Source organism: Onychomys torridus, chromosome 9, assembly GCF_903995425.1.
Source record: "Onychomys torridus chromosome 9, mOncTor1.1, whole genome shotgun sequence".
NCBI classification, from domain to species: Eukaryota; Metazoa; Chordata; class Mammalia; order Rodentia; family Cricetidae; genus Onychomys; species Onychomys torridus.
In genome coordinates this window covers 52850565-52872949 of record NC_050451.1, presented here as the reverse complement: position 1 = coordinate 52872949, position 22385 = coordinate 52850565, and the positions used below count along the sequence as shown (strand labels likewise).

The 22385-nt window shown below is 44.2% G+C and overlaps 1 protein-coding gene across 7 annotated transcripts in view; it reads left to right on the top strand.

The window, feature by feature from the left end:
- Positions 1-22385, top strand: part of Msra (methionine sulfoxide reductase A) — a 325520-nt gene that overhangs the window by 188976 nt on the left and 114159 nt on the right. The window lies entirely within an intron of this gene.

Sequence of the window (22385 nt, the reverse complement as noted above, 5' to 3'; positions counted from 1 at the left end):
TGTAGTAGTGGGCTGTGATCTGAGAACTATTCATTGCAAGCATGTGAGAAGATGCTAATAGCTTATTTCATTGTCCCACACTGGACACGTATCTCAGAATGTTAAATTATTTGCTGCTGTGTTAATTGCTTTCCTCATCCTTGTGCCAAAATGGTGACAAAAACAATTGAAGGAGTATGAGTTTATTTGGCTCACAGTTTGAGAGGACACAATCCTTTGTTCCTGGACTTAGAGTCAGAGCCTGGGCAGCAAAGCCCTAATAAGCCAGAGTCACTTACTTGTTCTCAATGAACCAAGTAAAGAAATAAGTAACAGTAAAAGCAGAAAAGGGAGATTCATGAAATGTGGCCACATTGGGAAGAGGGGAAAATAATCCCAGTGACCGCCCACCTCCCAGGGTCTTGATGAGGCTTAGGTCTAAAGTAGAGGACAAGAGGTATGTACCAGTAAGCTGCCCTGGTCAAGGTGTGGTCCTACCCATCCTCATCTCAGCTCCAGGAATGTCTCTTTAGGATATCTGCATTCCTGACAGAATAGTACAACATCATGGTTGGGAAGTATCACCATGCTTATGGTAGTGGGGCATGCAGCTAGAGCTCCTCTAATCTTGGAGGGTTACAGCCAGAAGCAGAAGCGGAAATAGACTTTAAGTCCTATCCTGCAGTGACCCACATCTGCCAGCTGGGCCTCAGAACCCCTCTCTTCATGAGACTTTTGAAGTGATAGGTTGGTCTCTCTGAGTTGACTTCCAAGTACTGAGGTGGCTCCACATTCTTGCCTGACTCATTTGACATCTGGACAGGTCCTCAAAATTCTGAGCTGTGGGTCTCACAGGCCCATTCCAGTGGTACTCACACAGACAATGGTCATCTCCATGAGCATTCCTGGTGAGCTGACACTGGAATTAGATGTGTTTTGTTTTCAATTCTTTTTGCAACAAGTATTTAGGTTGCTGATTGTATGAGAATCCTGTGGGTTTACCTTTTACTGTAAATTGATTTCAAGACTCTCCTACTGAGAGACCATTTTAAGTGTCTCTTAGAGCCTGTCTGTTCACTAATGCACCAGGAATAAGAATTCTTAACTTGCTAGGTGGGGTGTAGTGGTGGTGATGAAGGTGTACACTGCATGTCTCCCATGTAACTGTTCAACATACTATGAAGTGAGTTAATCAATGTAAAATAGCTAGCTTCCCAGACCCTCATAATGAGTGAAGACGGGGGAAGGGTGCGTGGGAGATATGAACATCCGTTTTAGAAACATACCATAATATTGGGGTTATCAAGATGGCTCAGGGTTAAAGGTGTCTGCCGTCAACCCTAACAACCTGAGTTTGATCCCTGGGACCCACACGGTAGAAAGAACTGACTCCTGCAAGTTGTTCTCTGACTTCCACATGCACACCGTGGCACACGCAAGCAAATACACACACACACACACACACACACACACACACACACACACACACACAGGAGGGGACAGGGAAGGACAGAGGGGAACAGGAAGAGGGAGAGAGAAATGAGTAATCTGAAAACTACTTTTCAGTGTGACCCGAGTGAGGCATCTCATTTTTGGGGGTGACCTTGCCTGACCACTTGACTTCAGAAGTCTGGGCCCAGTGTCTCAAGTGCCCTTCGGCTATCTGCATTGCATTCCTGCCTCAGCTCTGCTGGAGACTGCTGTAGCTAGCTTCCAGTTCCCCCTAGATCCAATGTGTTGGAACCCTCCTTGTTGGGTAGTCCCAGGCCTACCATAACTGTAATGCCTAAAACTGCTTTTGTAAGAACAATTTCATAAACCTGATACCCAGAAGACGAGCTATTTTATTGCCCACCAACTGATGGTTCCATGCTCTTCTTCTAAGTCCCAGGCTGCCTTCAGAACCTGTGATGCCATGAGCGAGGCTCCCTGGAATGTGCTCCCTCAGATATTCCAAGCATCTGCAGACTTCTTAAGAAGAGGCCAGTGTCTAGTCTGTGCTTTGTCTCCCACAACACCACACAGCAGTGTAAAGTGGGGCGTGCATCCAATTTGCACATGTGTGTCTTGAGTTCCCTTTTTAAATTATAGATGAAGATTGGAGGTCTCCTAACTGGGAAACAGCAAGTGACTCGGTGGCAATCACACAGTCTGACAGAGCAGCATTTGTGCTGCGTGGCTTGTCTCTTCTGCCAATGGCATGGTTGTCTTTGACTTGTTAAGGATGTCAGCATGATTGACAGGAGGTTTTCCTGCTCTAGGCTTTTGTGTGTGCATCATCTGGTTTCACTGGAAGAAACACCAAATTTGGAATCAGACCTGATTGTGGATTCAGCTATGCCATTTACAGGCATGTGACCTTGGCAAAAATATTTGAACATTTTGCTATTTTATTTGTTTTTTTTTTTCCCCTAAGCCTGCTTTATACCACCGATGTGAGAATTTAATGAGATCCAAGATCCAATATGTAGTTATTTAGAACGCTCTCAGCAATAAGCTGCAGGAATCTCGGCGAACACTGGCTTAAGTACTTTTTTATATAACGAGAAGTCAGAATGTTCCAGAGGAGTTAATTCAGTATTCAAAAAAAAAAAAAAAGTCTTAAGAATTCAGTTCCTATAATTTTGCTCTGCCGTCCTAGGCTCTGGCTGTGTCATCATTGTCCCAGGGTGGCTGTCACAGTTTTGTTCATCAAGTTCTCAACCCCAATAACCCAATGTCAAGAAGACATCTTTTTGTCCTTTATTGGGGAGAATGACTTTGTAGAAGTCCTCCTCCAAGGCACCTTCTTACGTCTATTGGCCAGAACTCTTTCACATGCCGGGATCTAAACTAATATCTAAAAATGGGAATGAAATAGCCAGTAACGGAACAGTTAGGGGATGCCTTGTGATACCCTGTGACCCCGCCTGCCTGTAATTATCTTCTATAAGCAAGGCACACCTGCAGGCCAATGACTGTTGGATGGCCAGCAAACAGTGTCAGCGAAAACATGTGCCAGGGCTTGCCCAGCCATCTAGGATAGTGGCTGTGGTGGTTTCAATGAGAAATAACCCACATAGGTTCATGTATTTGAACACGTGGTTCCCATTGATATTCCTGTTTGGGAGGTTATGGAACCCTTAGGAGGTAGAGCTGTGTACACTGGGATGTTTGTACTTAGGCAGATGTTTCCTAGTGTGCATCTACACCCCCAGGGTGTGTTCTCCCCTAGAGTGTTTGTTTCATATTCACAATTCTTATTCTTCAGTCACATGATGGCATAGGATCAAACCCAGTCTCTGTATTAAAATAAATGTTTTAAAATGCTGTAGAATTTAATATTTAGATACATCCATTTGGATAAAAAGTGTTCTCTGTGAGTCTTTGAAGTGAGCAGCTATGAAGAATTTTATAGACAGTCCCCCTGCCTACTATATAGATGTTAAGACAATGCAAAACACCTTTTCCATAAGTGTTGGGCTCATAAGAGAACTGCTTCTACGTGGTGATCTAATTTATCTTACTCTTGATGACTTGATACGAAGATCTCATTTGCTCACAGGGACTCACAGAATTGAACTAAGCAGTCTTCCTAGGCTTATTTTTATATTCTGAAAACTTACAACAATCACTACTTTATTTTACTGCATAGTGGCTGGAAGATTAACCCTGAAAGTGAAATGTGTGTGTCGGCCTTTTCTGGCGGTCTTGCCCATCACCAGAACATAAGTCATGGACATCATTGAAACAAACGAGTGTAGACATGTACTCTTGCACCATCTGTGGAGTGGTTGTCCACACACTTTACAGTGTGGGTGCTGGAGGGAACAGAAGCCCACCAGACAACCTTACTGTAACTCAAATAGTTCACCATCTAGAACAGAGCAAGAGTTCAGATTTGGGGTAGAAATGGCTGAGGTGTTCCAGCCCCAGTGGAGAAGAGAGTTCTGGGGGGTTCCCAGGAGTAGGAGGACAGGAAGGAGTCACCAAGGAGCTAGACAGATGAGGTTGGGAAAGAGGGTAAATTCAAGCCAAAGCATCCAGGCTGTGTGAGGAACATTAGGAAGAGGTTCCCTGAGGATTGTAATGGGAAGTACTAGCTGGAAAGGGTGATGGCACCAAATCAGGAGTCATGCACCACACATAAAACTTTGTAACACTGAACACTGAACTTGTAACCCACTGACACAGACATGTGTTTCAGACTACTTCAGAAAGATAGGAAGGCTTATCAGTTTATTCTGTCTTCTGAACTGTCTCCATGATCCCCAGCTGATCTCAGGCTCTCAACGAATAATGCATTAGGGTCTGGATAAGGGGCGCTTGGTGATTGGCAGTGACATGGAAATCTCTGCTCTTAGATGCCTAGGGTTCGAAGGGAGAATGCAGCCCAAACTCAGATTTTCAGAAGATTGGGTCCCAGGCTTCTCCCGGGAACTAATCCCAGGCTGGTCCTCCTGCCTCATTGCATAGTAAATGAGGAACAGTGGTACAGCCAACTCATTTTGCTTACCTGGAAGAGAGAGAGATGGGTGATCAGCCCAACAAGCCACTTTGTTGAGTTTGTATCTGATTCTGCTCCTTGGTCATCAGCTCCCTTAATATCTTCCAGAAAGTTGGAAGCAGAAACAGGAACCAGCTGGATACTCAGTTTTCAGAGGCTGAGGCTAGAACAATGCAGGAGAGGTTGAACACCAACACTTTGTAGGTTTTGGACCACTTATGTGGGACGTATAGGTGGTTATAGAACACTTTAGACCAGTATCACACAGAAGGGTTTCAAGAGATTTTTTTTTGGAGGGGTTAGATGGCACAATCTTCCCACCCAGAACCTAAGAAGGGTCAGCTAAGTGGATGCTTTGTCATTACCTCAGACCAAATTTAGTAGGCTTCTAGGGACACCTGGTACCTTACTAGTCATTCCTGGAATTTGGGGGATAAAGTAAGGGTGTAGTTCCTGCCAGTATAGAAATGGGCTCCAAGGCAAGAGCTATGCATGCCACTAGGAACAGTACACATGGGTATATGGTAGGTAGATCCAGCCAGACTTCAACTGTGTGCTCTGAGCTTGTGTATGTTTCAGAGCTGGACCCTATAGAGGACAGCCACCTTGGCATGTTTTCAAACATCTCTCTCCCATGGGCCTGAGGGCATGGGTCAGAAAGTGTAGGAAGCACAGAGGTCCTTGTGCTCACTAGGGGAACCAGGCATGTTAAATACACAGGGTTGTTCCTTCAAAGGGAGAGATGCATAACCTATTATCTACCCAGAAGGCTAGAAGCAGATACGGTTAATAGCCTAGTGTCTTGGTTAGGGTTTTTATTGTAGTGAAGAGACACCATGACCATGGCAACTCTTAGGAAACATTTAATTGGGGTGACTCGCTTGTAGTTTCAGAGGCTCAGCCCATTATCATCATGACAGGGAGCATGGCGGTGTGTAGGTAGACATGATGCTTGAGCTGAGAGTGTTACATCTTGACTAGAAGGCAGGAGGAAGTTGACCGCCTGGCACCCTGAGTGAAGCTTGAGAAAAGAAACTTCAAAGCCTGCCTCCACAGTGACATACTTCCTCTAACAGGACTGTACCTACTCCAACAAGGCCACACCTACTCCAACAAGGCCACACCTACTCCAACAAGGCCACACCTACTCCAACAAGGCCACACCTACTCCAACAAGGCCACACCTCCTAGTCGTGCCACTCCCTTTGAGGGCCATTTTTTTCAAACACCACACCTGGTGACATTTTGCTCTGTCTATGTGGCTGAGACCACCATGGATCCTCCCCTAGACCCTTATCATGAGCTTGTCAATCTATAGAATTTATCTTTATAGAACATATAACATGTAGTGCATAAAAGCCATTATTGAAAACGTCACACGTCCTTTACAAGAAGTTCCAATGTAGTCATGTCTTAAGCTTTGCTGTGCACACAGGATTGAGTTAATTATCACCAGGAATGGTTTCATCAAATTGTGCTATGCTTACATATGTCTAAAATAAACTACCTGGGGTCAGACTCCCAAGATTTGAACCAATACCAGCTACTTAGTTACATTGAACAATACTCCCTGCTTGCCTCCTGCAGAAGGAGACATCCTTACTCTGATGGTTGTGATGGTTGCAGAGTCAATAAAGTGCCATACAAGGATGAGGGCCTAAGTTTGATTCCCAGAATTCAGTTAAATAATTAAGCATGAGGGCTGGGGACATGTCAGTGGGTAAATTGATATGTCTATAAGTATTAAGATATAAAGTTAGATCCCCAGTATCCACATAAAAAGCCAGGCATAGTAACAGCATGTCTCTAGCTCCAGCACCAGGGGAAGATGACAACCGAAATAGGTAAATCCCCAGAGTTCACTGGCAGGCAGGCCTGTCTAGCCAATCAGCTAGGGAACTCTAGGTTCTGTGAAGAGACCCTGTCTAAAGAAAAATAAGATGGGAAGTATTAGAGGAGGACGGATGATGTAGACCTCTGGCCTCCACAGGCATCAAAGACCCTGTTCCAAATATCAAGGTGGATGGTATCTTAGAAATGACATCTGAAGCTGACCTCTGGCCTCCACACACACTCATGTACATGTGCATAATGCAACCACATGAACACACACACACACACACACACACACATGCACACACACACACACACACACACACACACATACACACACACACACACTATACCACACCACACCACACCACACCACACCATTATCTAAGAGCATCTCCTGGAGGGACAAAGGAATTCCTATTGAAAAAAAATGTGTGAAGTAGATTATCAGACACTAGAGGTAGGAAGCAAGCAAGGGAGGGCCGCTCGGGCTGGCATCACAGTTAACAAAGACCTTTATTTTTTCATTATCTGAAGACTAGACATCCAGGATCAAGACGTCATCAGGGTTGGCTCTCCCGAGGCCTTTCTACTTGTCTTCTCCCTGTGTCCCCAGTGGTCATCCTTCTGTGTGCATCTATAGCTTAATGTCCTTAAAATATTTTTTAGATTCGTTTATTTATTGTATGTGTATTAGTGTTTTGCCTGCAGATATGTATGCTCACCATGTATGTGTCTGGTACCTGTGGAGGTCAGAAGAGAATATCAGACCCCCTGAACTGGAGTTATGAATGTTTGTGAGCTGCCACATTGGTGCCAGGAACCAAACCCAAGTCCTCTGCTAGAGCAGCATGTGCTCTTAACTACTGAGCCATCTTGCCAGCCCCTTAATCTCCTCCTTAAAAGAGCAATAGCCATTTGGATTATAGTTCGTCCTGATTCCCTCATTGTAATTTAATCGCCAAATAAAGTTTCCAAAGATAGTCTCATTTTAAGGTCCTGGCCATTGGTCCTCATTATACAAGTTTAGGGAGAAGGACACAGTGCAGCCTCTGCTCTAGTTTCAGTCTCTGCCTTTGAAAATGATCATTTTCAAGCCTACACGTAAGGCTGGACTCAGCATGTGCACCGTGTGTGTGTGTGTGTGTGTGTGTGTGTGTGTGTGTGTGTGTGTGTGTGTCTGTGTCTGTGTTTAAACCATTTTATTCTGTGGCTTGAAGGTGGGAAGGAGCTGGGAGGTCTGTGGCCTCTCCACTATAGGCACAACTCGACTCTTTTCCTGCCGTCTTTTCTGGATGACCCTAGAGAGGTCAGAGAGAGAGAGAGAGAGAGGGAGGGAGGACAAAGCCCAGAATGAAGAAGCCAGCCCCATCTCCTGCTCCAGTCTTCCTTACTTGAAGCATCCCCAGACAGGAAGGGAGTGGAATGTTCTCAGGAGGGCCTCACCAGCCATATCAATGCTGCTCCCGGGTCAGGGTCTAACTTTTAATTAACCCAGCCATCCCATGGTGCTATTACCATGGTTTATTTTCTAGTTCATTTTAAAGTTGGCTGCAGAAAGCAATCCTGTTTAACTTCCTGGCAGACACCTTCCAAGAATCAGGGCACCATCTCCAAACACGGTTTTAGATTCTGTCATTTACAAGGCTGAAAAGGTAAAGGCTTGAAGGTTAAATCTGAATAGTCCAGGGAAAGGGGGTTTCAGTCTCAGCCTTTGCAATGAAAACAACCCTTTTCAGGTGCACAGCAGTGTGGGGTCACAGGGTAACTCAGTGCAGTAAATAACATGTGTATTTGCGTGGATAATTTAACGAATAAGTCAAATTCTCAAATGTAGTGTCAGCTATACCTTGTTCTTAAAAGTGACAATAAAAGTTCCAACTGTAGTTCTGCTTTCCTGTGGGACTCACTGTGAGATACAAGACAGTCCACGACTACACCAGGGGTTCATTTTTAGGGGAAATGAGATATTTGATCCACAGAAGGAATTCTGTAAAGTTAACTGATTTGCAAAGCCTAGGGAAACCAAACACATGGCTCTACTGCAAAGGTCCTACCTCATTCCAGAGAGTGAGGCCTCTGGGTGCCCCATCCCCACCCAGTCTCACTTCTGCCCTGCAGTGGCTGCTCTGGGAAGGCAGCATTTATCCAGCCTGTGCTCCTCCTTGACACTTGGAAGCATGTGTGTATCCCGAAGCATCACCTCCCCTTTGCCTGTCTGAGTCATTTTGTGAGTGCTGCTGTGCTGTCCCTGTCTTGCACAACGTTTGTTCTCGCCAAATGTTTCATTCTTAAAATTTTTATTATTTCTTAATTAAAAATTTTATTCATTTTTACATACCAACAACAGATCCCCATCTCATCCCTGCTCCTCTTCCCCCCCAGCCTCACCCCCCACAACCCCCATGGGTAAGGCCTCCCATGGGGAGTCAGCAAAGCCTGATACATTCAGCTGAGGCAGGGCCAAACCCCTCTCCCCCTGCATCAAGGGTGAGCAAAGTGTCCAGCCATAGGTAAGGGGCTCCAGAAGCCAGTTCATGCACCAGGGATAGATCCTGACCCCACTGCTAGGGGCCCCCCCAAACAGACCCAGCTACATGACTGTCTCCTGTATGCCGAGGGCCTAGTCTGGTCCCATGCAGGTTCCACAGCTGTCGGTCTAAAGTTCTTGAGTTCATATGAGCTTGGTTCAGTTGTCTCTGTAGATTTTCCCATCATGATCGTGACCCCCATTGCTCATATAGCCCCTCTTCCCTTTCTTCAACTGAAGTTCCTGAGCTTGGCCTGGTGCTTGGCTGTGGATCTCTGCATCTGCTTCTGTCAGTTACTGGATGAAGACTCTATGATGACAGTTAGGGTAGTCACCAATCTGATTACCGGCATGCTCAATCATACCACAAGGACACTTGCTCAACTATATTCATAGGAGCATTATTTGTAATAGCCAGAACCTGGAAACAACCTAGATGCCCCTAAACCAAAGAATGGATAAAGAAAATGTGGTACATATACACAATGGAGTATTACTTAGCTGTAAAAAACAATGACATTGTGAAATTTGCAGGCAATGGATGGAACTAGAAAATATGATCCCAAGTGAGGTAACCCAGACTCAGAAAGACAAACATGGTATGTACTCACTCGTAAGTAGATACTAGATATAAATGTTTCATTCTTGAGATTGACCTGTGAGCTCTAGTATATTGGTTTTTTTTTTTTTTCTCCCACTGGCCACCTATTCTTTCATGGTTGTTTGTTCAGTGTTTTTTAACTTCCCTATAGATGAACATTCAGTTGTTTGTGTGTGGACTATGCCCTGCAGGCTCCTATATGTGAACCCTTAGTCTGGTGGTGGTATCTAGGGAAGCTGGGGAAACTTTTGGGCATGGGGCCTCTCTGGCAGATAGATACAGGACTGTAGGGAGCAGATTAAAGGGTTATAGTCCATCCAGTGCTGGTTGCCACCCAGCACTCTGTCATGTAGTGAGCAATTGCTACACACTTCAGCCACCACGGAGTCACCTGCCACTGTGCCTTTCTCACCGTGATGGACATATCCCTTCACACTATGAGCCAAAATAAACCTTTCCTTGCGCTGCTTCTGTTGAGTATTGCCACAGACTGGGGAAGATTCTTTCCATTTCCCCTTCTGTGGCTGCATCCTCACAGGCGTCTCCTGCTAACTACCCATAGGCGACTGTGTCTGTCTGCAGGTATCCAGACTGTTGAGTCTGTACAGTAGCCTCAGCCGTTGATCGCCAAGGTAGTATGTCCCTACTATAGAATGTATTTTTGTTTTTTATTCTGTGAGTTCTAAAGGCATCTACTGTGCTTTTATTTGCATCCAGTGTTACAATAACTTTTTTGTGTTTGTTGGCCATTTTTCTTTTTCACCTGTAAAATCCCTAATTTATTTATTTATTTATTTATTTTTTTGCTATTTCTTTCTGATTTTAAAAAGTGCTTTATGAACTCTGGATTCTAATTCTTTGATACGTTTATGAATAACTGATATTTTTCTTTATTGTGTCTTGTGATAAGCAAAAGTTCTCAATTTAGTCTTTGAGCAGAAGTTCTCAATTTAATATTTTTCTTTATAGTTTATATATTTTGTATCTTGCTTAAAAATATTTCCCTAACTCAGGATCATGCCACAGTCCCTTATTTTGTCTCTAAAAGAAAGGACTTTTTGCATTTTATAACAATATAAATAGAATTGTGTTTTAATTATTATATAGGGACCTAATTCTTTTAAGAATCATCAGTTCCTGCAGATATCTACCTCAGAGCCTTGGTCATATACTTACTGTTTGCCTGGGTGTCTCTGGGTTCCTGCTTCTCCTTGGGTCTCTGTGTCTATTGCTTCATCAAAGCACCATGGTGATCATTAGTTGTGTGTTTGGGAAGGAATGTATTTTCAGAGAGGTTTTTTTTAGCATCTGGGCCATTGTTACCCCACTTCCCTGCCCCCCCCCTAGAATCAACTTTCATGAATGTGCCCAGTGCAGGTAAATCTAAACTATATGAAATTTTCGAATTTACACATATTGCTGGGGTCAGTTTACCGTTAAGTCTGATTTGGTGTCTGTGCTCCGGTTCACTGATGAAATGGACTTCTGACAACCTCGCTTCCTCACACTGGACGTCTGATCTTGACATTAGAGTATACCAGCCTTGTGGAATGCATTGGGCGTGGTAGCTCCCTTGTCTGTCATTTTGAACAGCTTGTAGGGCCAGGACTATTTTCAGACTGACTTGCCCAGCTCTAAATATTCTAAAAACCCTTTGAATCATGCACTTTAAATGGGTGAATTATATAGTTCATAAGTTGAACAACACTAAATTTATTACCAACGGGAAAAGCATTTCCTATGGACGCCACCAACAACTTAAAATAGCCCTGAACTCCCTCCTTAAATCTGCGTGGGCCGATTCTTATTCTCCCTCCTGCTTCCTCTCTTCTCCCTTCCCCATTGAAAGTATCAATTAAGAAAATTAAACCATTATCAAAAAGGGTTGACTTAAAGAGAACCCACAGAAACAACTAACCTGGCTTCTAGGAGCTCGCAGAAACTGAACCAATCACCAGGAGCCTGCATGGGACCGACCTAGGCCCTCTCTATATGTGTGACAGTTGTGTGGCTTGGTCTACTTGTGGGACTCCTGACACTGGGAGCAGGGGCTTCCCTAACACTTTGGCTGGCTCTTGGAAACCTCTTCATCATACTGGATTGCCTTGCCCAGCCTGAATACAAGGGAAGGAGCTTAGTCTTACCACAACTTGATGTACCATGTTTTGTTGATACCCATGGGAGGCCTGCCCCCTTCGGAACAGACACGGAGGAGCAACGGATTGGGGGAGGCATGAAGGTGAGGTTGGGGGAGGGAATGGGAGGAGAAGAGGGAGGGGAAACTGTGGTCAGGATGTAAAATAAATGAATAAATAAATAAATAATTATTTTAAAAGAATTAACACCTAAATGGGCATACAAAAATCTTATAACCTGAAAAGCATCAGTGTGTGTATTTGTCTTTGAAAATCCATTGGAAATGAGTAATGTGTGAGATATATATATATATATATATATATATATATGTATATATATGTATGTATATATATATATATAATTATATTATGTCGTATCTCCATGAAATGAAGATCATATAACTATGTATATACATATATATATGTGTGTGTATATATTTGTATGTATACACACATAATTATATATGAATATATATATATATATATGTATACACACATATGTATGGGTTGATTTAATAAAAATGAATTGGGATGATGGACAGGACCATCATCTTCCACCAAGGATCATGTACTAGCAGTCCAGGCTGACACAGCTTGATAGACAGTATGGCAGTACTTCCTCACTAGCAAGCACAGCTGAGATCCTGTGGTCCCAAAAGCACAACGCTGAAACAATGCAGGTCTGGGGAATGTGGGAGCCAGCATGCCCAGTACAACCTACCTCAAGAAAGTGTGAGACATACAGAAATATCTTTAAAGGACAATTCTGGTTTGTGCTACAGGGGAAAAAATGGTATCAAAGCTAAACAATGACCGGCCTCTGTGGAGTGGGTCCTCCGTAGGGAATACTACTTTGTTCTCTGTGCCAGAAACCTTGACCCCACCCTGTGTGTGAAGCAAGAGCCTGCTTTGTGAAGGGGCACTGATCAAGACCACAGCCATTGTTGTGCTGGGAGCCAAACATCTGAAGCTTATCACCAAGCACAATAGTGGAGGCTTCTCAGCCACATTTCTAATTATATTTCCTCTGCTTTTGAGATAAAGGGACAAAGCAATATGGGACTTACTTTTGAGGTTTTGAGGCTACTCTGCAGTGTTCTCTGTGAAATGGAAGGAGGTGATTTTGTTCTGTCATGGCGCTGTGAACAGAGTCTCTACTTCCCAAGCCTCCACAGTTGTGCATGTGGATGTCAGAGATGCATTGGGACCTAAAACAATCCATTTGTCCTTGCTAATAAATGGTAATAATTTATCATTTGTACTAATCAAAACCCTTTCATCCATGAACACAAACAAGCTTTGCAAACAGTCCCCTCTCCCAATCTCTTCAGCAAATATCAGGCAAGTGTGAGCATCGGGCGAGTGTGAGCATCGGGCAAGTGTGAGTATCGGGCAAGAATGAGCACTGGCAGTTTGAGGAAGAGGCCAAGGCAGACAACATGCCACAGAAATCAGGACCAGTTTATCTGTGTCTTGAAATTCATGTTTCCAAAGTCATACTGACCTAATTGTCATTCACGATGTTGGTGATTTCTGTAATGGGTAGCTATCTGCCCAGACAAAAATGGCAAAATTCATTTATCCAGATACTTTCTGGCATTAGCATGCCCACTGAACATCAGAGTTGCCAGCCTTGTCATTTTGGATACAGGTGTCCATTTTGTGCCCGCTTTGTGGTCAGCCTAATTGACTCTGACATCTGGGGTGACAGAAATAGCCATGGCGACACTGAACTGGTTGCAAAGCCTACTCTGCCATCTGACACAGTCTCTGCTGATATCTCTCAGCTCCTAACACCTATCTCCCCGAGGCTTTGGAGTAGTGCTGCCCATCCCTGACTTGAGAGTGTTTTCTTTTCTTAAAAAAAAAAAAATTCCTTGATTGAGTTTTTCTAAAGTTAAATTTAATTTTAATAAAAACAAAGCTCTGTACCTTTTCTAGTTTTTTTTCTTCTCTAAGTTGATATTTGGTTAAATTATTCAATGGCAAGATAAAGAATTGATCTAAAAGTGTGGGAACAAGGACAACTGTCCTGTGAATGTGGCCATCAGCCACTGGAGGAGAATGCTGGCATTAAATGGGATAGAGCTAGTACCTAGGTGCTGTGGGTGGTCACCATGGTTACAGAGAAACTGGCGTGAATCAGCTGCTGAAGACACTCTTCCCATTCTGTGTCCTCCCTTCTCTGTGTCATGTGCTATCACTTGTCATCCAAGGCTCCCTCGTTCTAGCTCTGTCTGTCTGTCTGTCTGTATCCTGCTGTGGTCCTAAGGTAAGATGTCTGTCAAAAGGCTCATGGATTGGGATGCTTGGTTCCCAGTGGGCAGTACTGTTGGGTGGGTTATGGCACCCTTAGGAGATGGAGCTTTTGTTGGAAGAAGTACTTCACCTTGGGCTGGCCCTCAGGGCTTTAGAGCCCAGGCACCACGTTCTGTTTGTTCTCTTGCTTTCCTTCAGGACTACGGATGCCATGGACCCATGTCTCTGTTCCTGCCACTGTGCCTTTCCCACCACCATAGATCACACCCCTCTGCGGGCCAAAGTGGGCCCTCTGCCTTCCTGCTGCTCTGTCATGGCGTTTTGTCATAGCAACACAAGTAAAACTGATACACACCATTTTCCAGTTCCCTGTTAGATGCTCTTCCTCTGTGGCACCTTCTCTGTTTCTCCCTCTCTATGAACTTCGGAGAATTATCTGTTCCATTCCCACAGTGCCCACCCAGTTCATGCTATCGCTATTTTTATGAGTTCCCTGAGAGAGCGGGCTTGGTGAATCATGGCTTTGGGTTTCTCATAGCCTATTACTATGTGTGGAGCCATGATTCTTGGCTTATTTTTCATTAAACCCCACCTTTGTCAGGTTGGGCTAGAGGAAACTAAGTATTGGAAATTAATTTGTAGTTGACAGAACCTGTATGTGCATGTGTGTGTGTGTGTGTGTGTGGGGGGTAATCCTGATGCCCTTTTGGCATCTTTATTATAACTGCTGTCTGGTTGAGGGACGGAAGAGTCAGGAAGGCTGAGGAATTCATCTGAGTCATTCTGACTACAATGTCGATGTCCTTGACACAACTTCCCAGCACTTTACTGTTGAAACCATTTGGTCTGCTCCCGAGGACATGTCTTTGGGGTCCTAAATTAATTACTAGCTGTCATCAAAGCTTACTAAGCAAGGTTAAAAGAGTCCCAATATCAACCTAGCTACAGCTGAGTCTGGCTTTGTAGGAAGCCATTGGTGCAATAATGTAGTGGCTAGCCCTTAGCTGGAGTGTTTGTGGAAGTAATATCATGGTCACTAAAAATAGTTTGATTAGACTCCAGTGATCTAAGCTCCTAGAATTGCCTTTTTTGGGGCTATGCATATATTCTAAAGAGTTTCTAATATATATATATATATTAGATTCTATTAATATATTAGAATTTATTAATATAATATTCTAATATATAATATGTAATATATTAGAACATATTCATATATAGAATATATTTTGATATAATATGTATAATATATTAGAATGTCTATGTAATATATACATATACATATATGTGTGTATATCTATATCTATATACATATATGTATCTATCTATATGTTGTGTTTATGTATATATATGCTACATCTTTCTAAATGAATACAGTTTTATATATAACTGTATTCATTTAGAAAGATGTAGCCTTGGTTGCTTATCCGGATTGCATGGTTTTGAGATAACAATGTTGGTTGATTTCTTTATGTGCCCCGAGATTCAACAGGTATCTTGGGCCTGAACAGCTGGAAAAAGCCAAAGCTTCCCAGGCAACTAATAGTATTTCTATGTGGAGCTATGTTCCAAATAAATCTGAAGATTTGGCTTTGAGTTACATTTCTCTCAAAAGTAGTTAAACTGGGGCTGGGGTGGAGTTCAGTAGAACTGAGTATATACAAGGACTTCTGTTCAATCTCTAGAACCACTGATAAACACCCCCACCTCCAGGTTAGGGTATAAGCATGATATCATTCAAGTCTTTAGACATTGAAATAAGTCAGAACCATTCTTGCCCTGTGATCATTGGGGTATTTTCTCTGTAGTGTGCTTGTGTACAATGAACCCTGTAAATTGGAAAAGTACGCAACCATCACACAGACCTAAAAAGCAAATGTCATGTGAGTCAGATGCAAAGGAGTGTGCAATTCTCTGGATGACCTCAAGCAGCTCCCATGGCCATACTGTGCAAGCAGCTACTGGGTTATAATAGCAGCCTCCAATAAGAAGTCATTTCCTGCCCATGGCATTCGAAGCTGAGAATGCTATTTTTAAGAGTATGAAAAAGTACCAGACTGGCTTTCGAGACCTCTTTGTTACCATGATATCAGGGACTCTAGCTGTCTTCTCGTCCTGAAGGAGAACAAACACTTTATGCAAACCTACTTACAAAAACTTCCCCAGATAAACCTACCCAAGGGCTGACCCTGCCAAGACAGCTGTGCAAACTCAGATCCTAAATCTTAGAATGGTTCCAAGGTGAAGAAATGAAGCTGCACTATAATGTGGCTCATCACTCTTGGTGTGTGGTAATAGCAACTCAGTAACTAATGGCAGGGTGTAGATTTGATTGCTGCAGGTACATTCCCAAAGTGCTTTCCATCGTCTGTGTGTTGGTGAGGGCTTCCAACACAGTGCTATAGGATGGATGAGACAAGTGTGATCATCCTTACTTCACAGACAAGCAACTTGTGGTCAAAAGGGAAGTGACTCTCTGGCAGTTGAGCCTTGAGTGTCTATGGCTTCCGACTCCTAGTCAGTGCCCATTTAGCAACCCGCAATGATTTGCGGCTTGAGCCTTCTGAAGAGTCATTGTGGAGGTAGATTTTGATTCAGTAAAGATGGAGTTTTTAGCAGCTAGGATAGTCTAGCAGTGATGTGAGTTACTTTGTGAAGTAGTGTGGGCCCTATGTGGATGGTACAGTGAGGTGAGATAAAATATGCAGGTGACCTTCAAAACCCTTAAAATTTTGAGACTGTTTACCGCCACGTGTTCAAAATGCCTGCCTCCCTTTCCAGCTCTGAGTAGAAGGATCCATGGGAGTCATGAGAATGCCCAGGCCTCTCCCCTGTGTTGGAATTCTGTGTTGGAATTTTCATCAGGAGTCAAGGGCCAGGGGTGAAGATGAGTTTCGAAAGGTGCTGCAAGGGGATGGATGGAAAGATGGTTACCAGAACTTGCTGTTCTTGTAGAGGACCTGGGTTCAGTTCCCAGAACCCTCATGGCAGCTCATAACTCCAGTTTAAAGAGATTTAGCACCCTCTTCTGATCTGCAAGGACACCAGGCACACACATACAGTAGTACACTTAGATACATGCAAGTAAAACATCCATATACATAAAATAAAAATAAATAAATATCCAAAAGGCACCACAAGCAATCCCAGATGTAGTAGTTGTGAACTGCTTTCCTTGTGCAGCCCAATCGTGACAGGTACATGTGGCTGCCTCATTTCATACTGAGGGGTTTAATAACTCATTGGTTCAAAGGAGTCCTGTTTTCTCAGTGTGCAATACCTGTGTTGGTATCAGGCCATCATCTAGTGAAGCTTGCATTTGTTCTTTTGGCTCCAAAGGCCTCTTCCTCGCAGACTGTCTGCTAATATCTTATGCTGCTTATCTATTTCATGGCAGGGAGGCACTGGTGCAAATCTGTAAAATGAACACTAGCTACTCCATACATCAATACTTCATGTACTCACTGTCCTGTCAACCCAGCTCACTTGGTGATGTCTGCTTCTGCGATCAGCATATTCACGCAGATACAAGTAAGCAGCCCATCCTATTCCCACACTAGGACACAACTTTTGCCTTCACATACCCTTTGCAGTGGTAGGAAAGCTCGGATGTCACCAAAAGTTAAAGTTGGCTGCCGTCTGGGGGAATTTTCCTGAGCAAGTGCCTACCTGTGGTTACTGTAGTCCTCTGAGAGAATAGTCTCAGGATGATGTCTCCACCTAAAATATACACCAGCAGACTCTGACACTCCCCACCATGTCTCCCCATGGTGGGCCAGATTTAAAAAAAAATACAATCACTCTAACAGATTTTTTTTTCCTTCTACGTTTCAATCAATAGGATGCTTTTTAAAAGCTTACATTTTTTGTTGGACACTTTAAGTGACGGATGAGACAAAAGGAAGAAAGCCAAGATAAAATGGCAGCCTAGACGCTCCTCAGATCCTATAATGAACTCCACAGGGCATCCAATTTTGATGTATTAGGACTTTTTTTTATAATGAGTACATTGTTAGAAATCGCATTTTCTATCGGCGGGAGCTAGAGATGAAATTGAGCTGACACCTTACCTCCTTGTAGTTAATTAGCAGGAGAAAAGCAGTGTTCTGAATCTCGGGTGGGAAAGGGGAATATTATTCATCCACCCTCTCGCCCGTCTTCTCCCTTCAAACACCTGGGTCTTTTTGTGCTCTTTTATTTGGTTCTGTGGCTCGGCTGAATCTGGTTGGCAGGGAAAGGATGCGGGATATTGAAGAACGGTTATTATTTAATGAAAAAAAAAATCTCTGTAGCTCACTTCTCCCATTCCTTCAGCCTGCAGGGTAAATAAAATAGATCTGATCTTTTTATTCAAAAGATCAGTTCCTTACCTAGACTGCGACGGAGGCAATACCCATGGGGCAGGGGCTCCGAGTTGTCATTCTATCACCATCCGTCATCATTGAGTCCTCAATACTTGGCCCAGCATGTGGGACTTTGTAGGAGTTGATTCATGCTTATAAATCAACGGATAAATAAGATATCCTGTTGGCCCATCTGTACGGTGGTATTGTTGTTCTGGTTCATTCGGTGTCTTCCTCTGGGAGGTAAGATGCCCATTTTAGGATGGGCAGTGGAGTTCATGTCAGATTTGGGAGGTTAGGGGCAGTGGGTTCAAGCCCCAGTATGTGCCATTAGGCTAGTGGACAGGGTTGGGATCTTCATGGACTTCCATCTGGATGAAGGTTAGATGTGCAGTGGGAAAATTCAGCGCATGTTCTCATCTGATCCACGTGTGTTTATTCACGTTGTATCTCGTGCTCCGTCCCAGGAGCTGCAGGGAAGAGCGGCTGTTGTCTCTTCACTCTAGGATCTCACTGTGTCCTGGAGGGGAGAATAGAACATTCTTGAAGACAGTAAATGTGGAAGTATGACTGCAGAGAGCTGACCCTGTGGGACTGGGGGTCCAGGAGAGGATGGCCATGGGGGTTTGGGAAGAATCCTCATTTGAACCCCTTCTGTAGGCTGGGTTCTGGGTGTGGCTCTCCTCCTCACAGAGACCCTTTGAGTGACTTCAGGGGGCACAACTCTGCTGAGGTGCTGAGGAGTTCAGCCCTGAGCCAGGCTGGTCCCATTGGACCCCTGTGTCCCAGCTCTTCCTGTGGCCCTGACTTTGTATGGTTCTTGAGAATGCTGGGTAACATGAAGCACTGGGAGTGGGCAGAGGTCCACATTGCAGCTTAGAGGCTCTGTGGATGGGGGTTCTGGGGTCAGGCGGCAAGGGGAGTTGGATTCAGGAAGGTGTGGGAAACAAGGCTGGGATCACACCAATCTTGGAGGGTCCTGAGGCCAGACCAGGGCTCCACATACATTGCACAGAGAATGGGGGAGCATTGTTGACTCTGCTGAGTTCTTGCTTGTCTCCTTTGCGTGTGAGCTTAGCCTTGGTTTTCCTAGCACTAAAAAATGGGCATTGTGATATCCATCTTGAGAACCACCCAGGATGCTGTGGTGGTACTGCAAGGCAGGCACAGATTCAGAAACAGCATGTAGGGCATGGGCAGGGGCTCCTGTCTCTTCTTGACTGTAGTAGGTATCTAGGGGATGGATGGCTGTGAACCTTTGCCAGGCCACAAGAGCTCCTCTGGACAGAGAGCTCAAGCCCTTTTCCCTTTACCCTCCCTGGAATCCCTGCCGCCTTTTCTGTGACTTTTGCCTTGTTGGGGATGCCCTTCCCTCCTTCACACTCACCCCTGCCTTCTCCAGCTGTAAGGAACATGCCTTTCTGTGGCTCTCTGACATTCCAAGGACCTGTCTGTATACCATCTTCCCTGTCTTCACATTCCCCCATCCCTTAGCCGTCTTAGTGGGACTCAAATCCAGTCTTCCTCACTTCGTATGTACTTGGGAACGATCTCTAGATTTCTTGGCTTCCTCCTCCAAAGAATGGGAATAATTCTTTGTGGTATTGTGAGGGTCAGCTTGGGCCATTTGAATCAAGAGCTTAGCACATATGCTACCTGTCTATATTATCATTACTACTAGAGAATGTGAGGTCTCACTCTCTCGTCACAGGCCTTTACAAAGAGCTAATGGCCTTTGTTTCCCATCTTTCCCTCCCCAGTTTTTCACCCGCTTCCACCTTCCTTTGAGGCTCTGAGCTTCCTGTGCCTCCATCCACCAAGACAGCAAGTGTAGGTGCAGGAAAGCAGTGCTGGCCCCTGAGGGAGCTCATGAGCTCACTCCAGATCTGTAGTGTTTGAACTATTAGAAACTATCTAGAGACTATTGTAAGAGTACAGATCCCCAGATGGAAAAAGAAAAGACAAAAGAAATAACAATCATTGACTAATCATAACAATACCAAAGAGGCTATTATTAATATAGTTGAAGTGGATGTATTCTGTGTTATCATGTGATATGGTTGCACAGCTCACCTGTTTGTACAGAAATCCTCCTTTGCAAGGAAGCTGACCAATTTAGCATGGGAGATGAAGAGCACAGGACTTAGGAGTTAGGAGGGTAAGGCAGCGGTCCTATGTCACTGTGTCACTAGGCTAGTGGACAGTGTTGAATCTGCAAGGACCCCTACCTTAATGAAGGCTGAGTGGGGATTAGGGAAAAATCTAGTACAGAACTAATCTTGAATACAATCCTGTTCAGTCAAAGCTATTAATGTTCCTATTTTGCAGATGATGAAGCCAAAGCCCAGAGGGGGGAGGGGAACAGGGCTTCTAGAGACCACATAGCTGCTAAGTGGCCAAGAGGCTTCTCAGCTACCCGACTTCCCAAGCTCCTAGAAACTGCTCAGTCTGGGTGGCATCTGGCTATCCTTGTTCAGGGACACCCCAATATCTCTTCCTGATAATCTTGGCTGGGAATAGTGGCCCATTACCCACTCCTCTGAGGTCATGGACCTTCCTTTGGGTCTGGAGGGTCAGACAGTGAAGCAAGACACTCAGAAAGAGCGCCTGGCCCTTCTCTTTTTTCCCTCAAAATACTTTTGTCCGGCAGTTCGAAGACAGCTGCTGTGCGGCAGCGAACTGCTAACAAGCGTGTTTGCACATGGCTCCCACCATGCTGTTTGCATGGTGGAATGTGAAGACACAGCTCGAAATATTTTTAAGATCTGGCCTTTTTATCTCGGAAGCACAAAACAGTGTTTGCAGTTTGGCCTCTGGAATGAAATTAGCTCAGCGCATTAGCTCGTCCCTGCCAAGCTAGAGCATTTCCATAAAGCTCCTGAGTCCCTGGAATCCTTTTGATCATTTGCGGTGTGTATTTTTACACAGGTTCTTTTGCTTTGGAGACATAAAGTAAAGAAACTGAAAGGTGAGCTTGGCCAGGGCACCCTCTGGACTGTTTGCCAATGCAAATTGGGGCTTGAACTTAAATGATAGTTTCCGTTAAATGGTCAGGCTTCTTCGAGTCTCTTTACAAATAATATTGGTGGAAATCATAGCTAGAAGTGTTTGCTAGGGAATGAAAATCCTTCATGGGCCAGTGAGATGGCTCACAGGATGGAGCTTCCTCTGAAAACATGGTAACCTGAGTTTGATCCCTGGAACCCACATATGTATAAGAAGGAAAGGACCAACTCCACAGAGTGGCCCTCTGGCCTTCACACATGCACCCTGGCATGTACACACCTACACTTCCCCTCCACTAGCAAAAAAACAAAAACTCTTCCCGACCCCACATTGCTATCATAAAAGAAGAAGCTAATATTTTGTTGTCAGCCTGTGTATCCATGGCCACACAGGTGTGACTTTTATATGGGCCACTGCTTGTGTGACAATTGCCTTCTAAAATCTTCACTTGGGGTCATTGGATGGGCAAATAATTCACCTGCTTTTAAAGCTTGGTGGGTTTGGATCCTGTTGCTCCCTAGCTGTATGACTTGTGTGAGAATACTTGTGAAGAGATCTTAGCTTGCTCATCAGTGAAGGGGGCCATATCTTTCTTGTACCACTAAACAGCACTATCTATATCCTGTGTTCATAGAAGCTAAACAGCAGAGGCAAGTCAAGTGTCCACTGGTGGATGAATGGATAAACAAAATATGGTTCATACATGTATGCCAGTATGCATGCATTAGTACACACACACACACACACACACACACACACACACACACACACACACACACGGGATGGAACAAAAGGAAGGACATTCTAGCATATGCAACAGCATGGATCTAAGGACATTATGCCAAGTGAAACAGGCCAGCCACCAAAAGACACATACTATATGATTGCGCATATGATAGCCACTGTTCTGTGTTGTCAAAATGGTAACATTTAATCAAGTATATTTGCATTTCTTACAGTACTCCGCCATTGTAGAAATGGAAGAGTAGATTTTGTGGGCATTTCATCTTCCCATTACTGGGGGATGGTTACACTTATGAGATGTATTTCCTGGCTTACTTCATCAAGGCACAAGAACATCTTCCTGGCTCTTGCCACATATGTGAGTGAGTTTTCTAAAACAGCTTAGTCATTTTTGCCCTGTCATGGGTCACATGAAGCAGGTTTCACTGTTTCTTCAGCATCACTGATGACACATTTTCAAGCAGTTTTA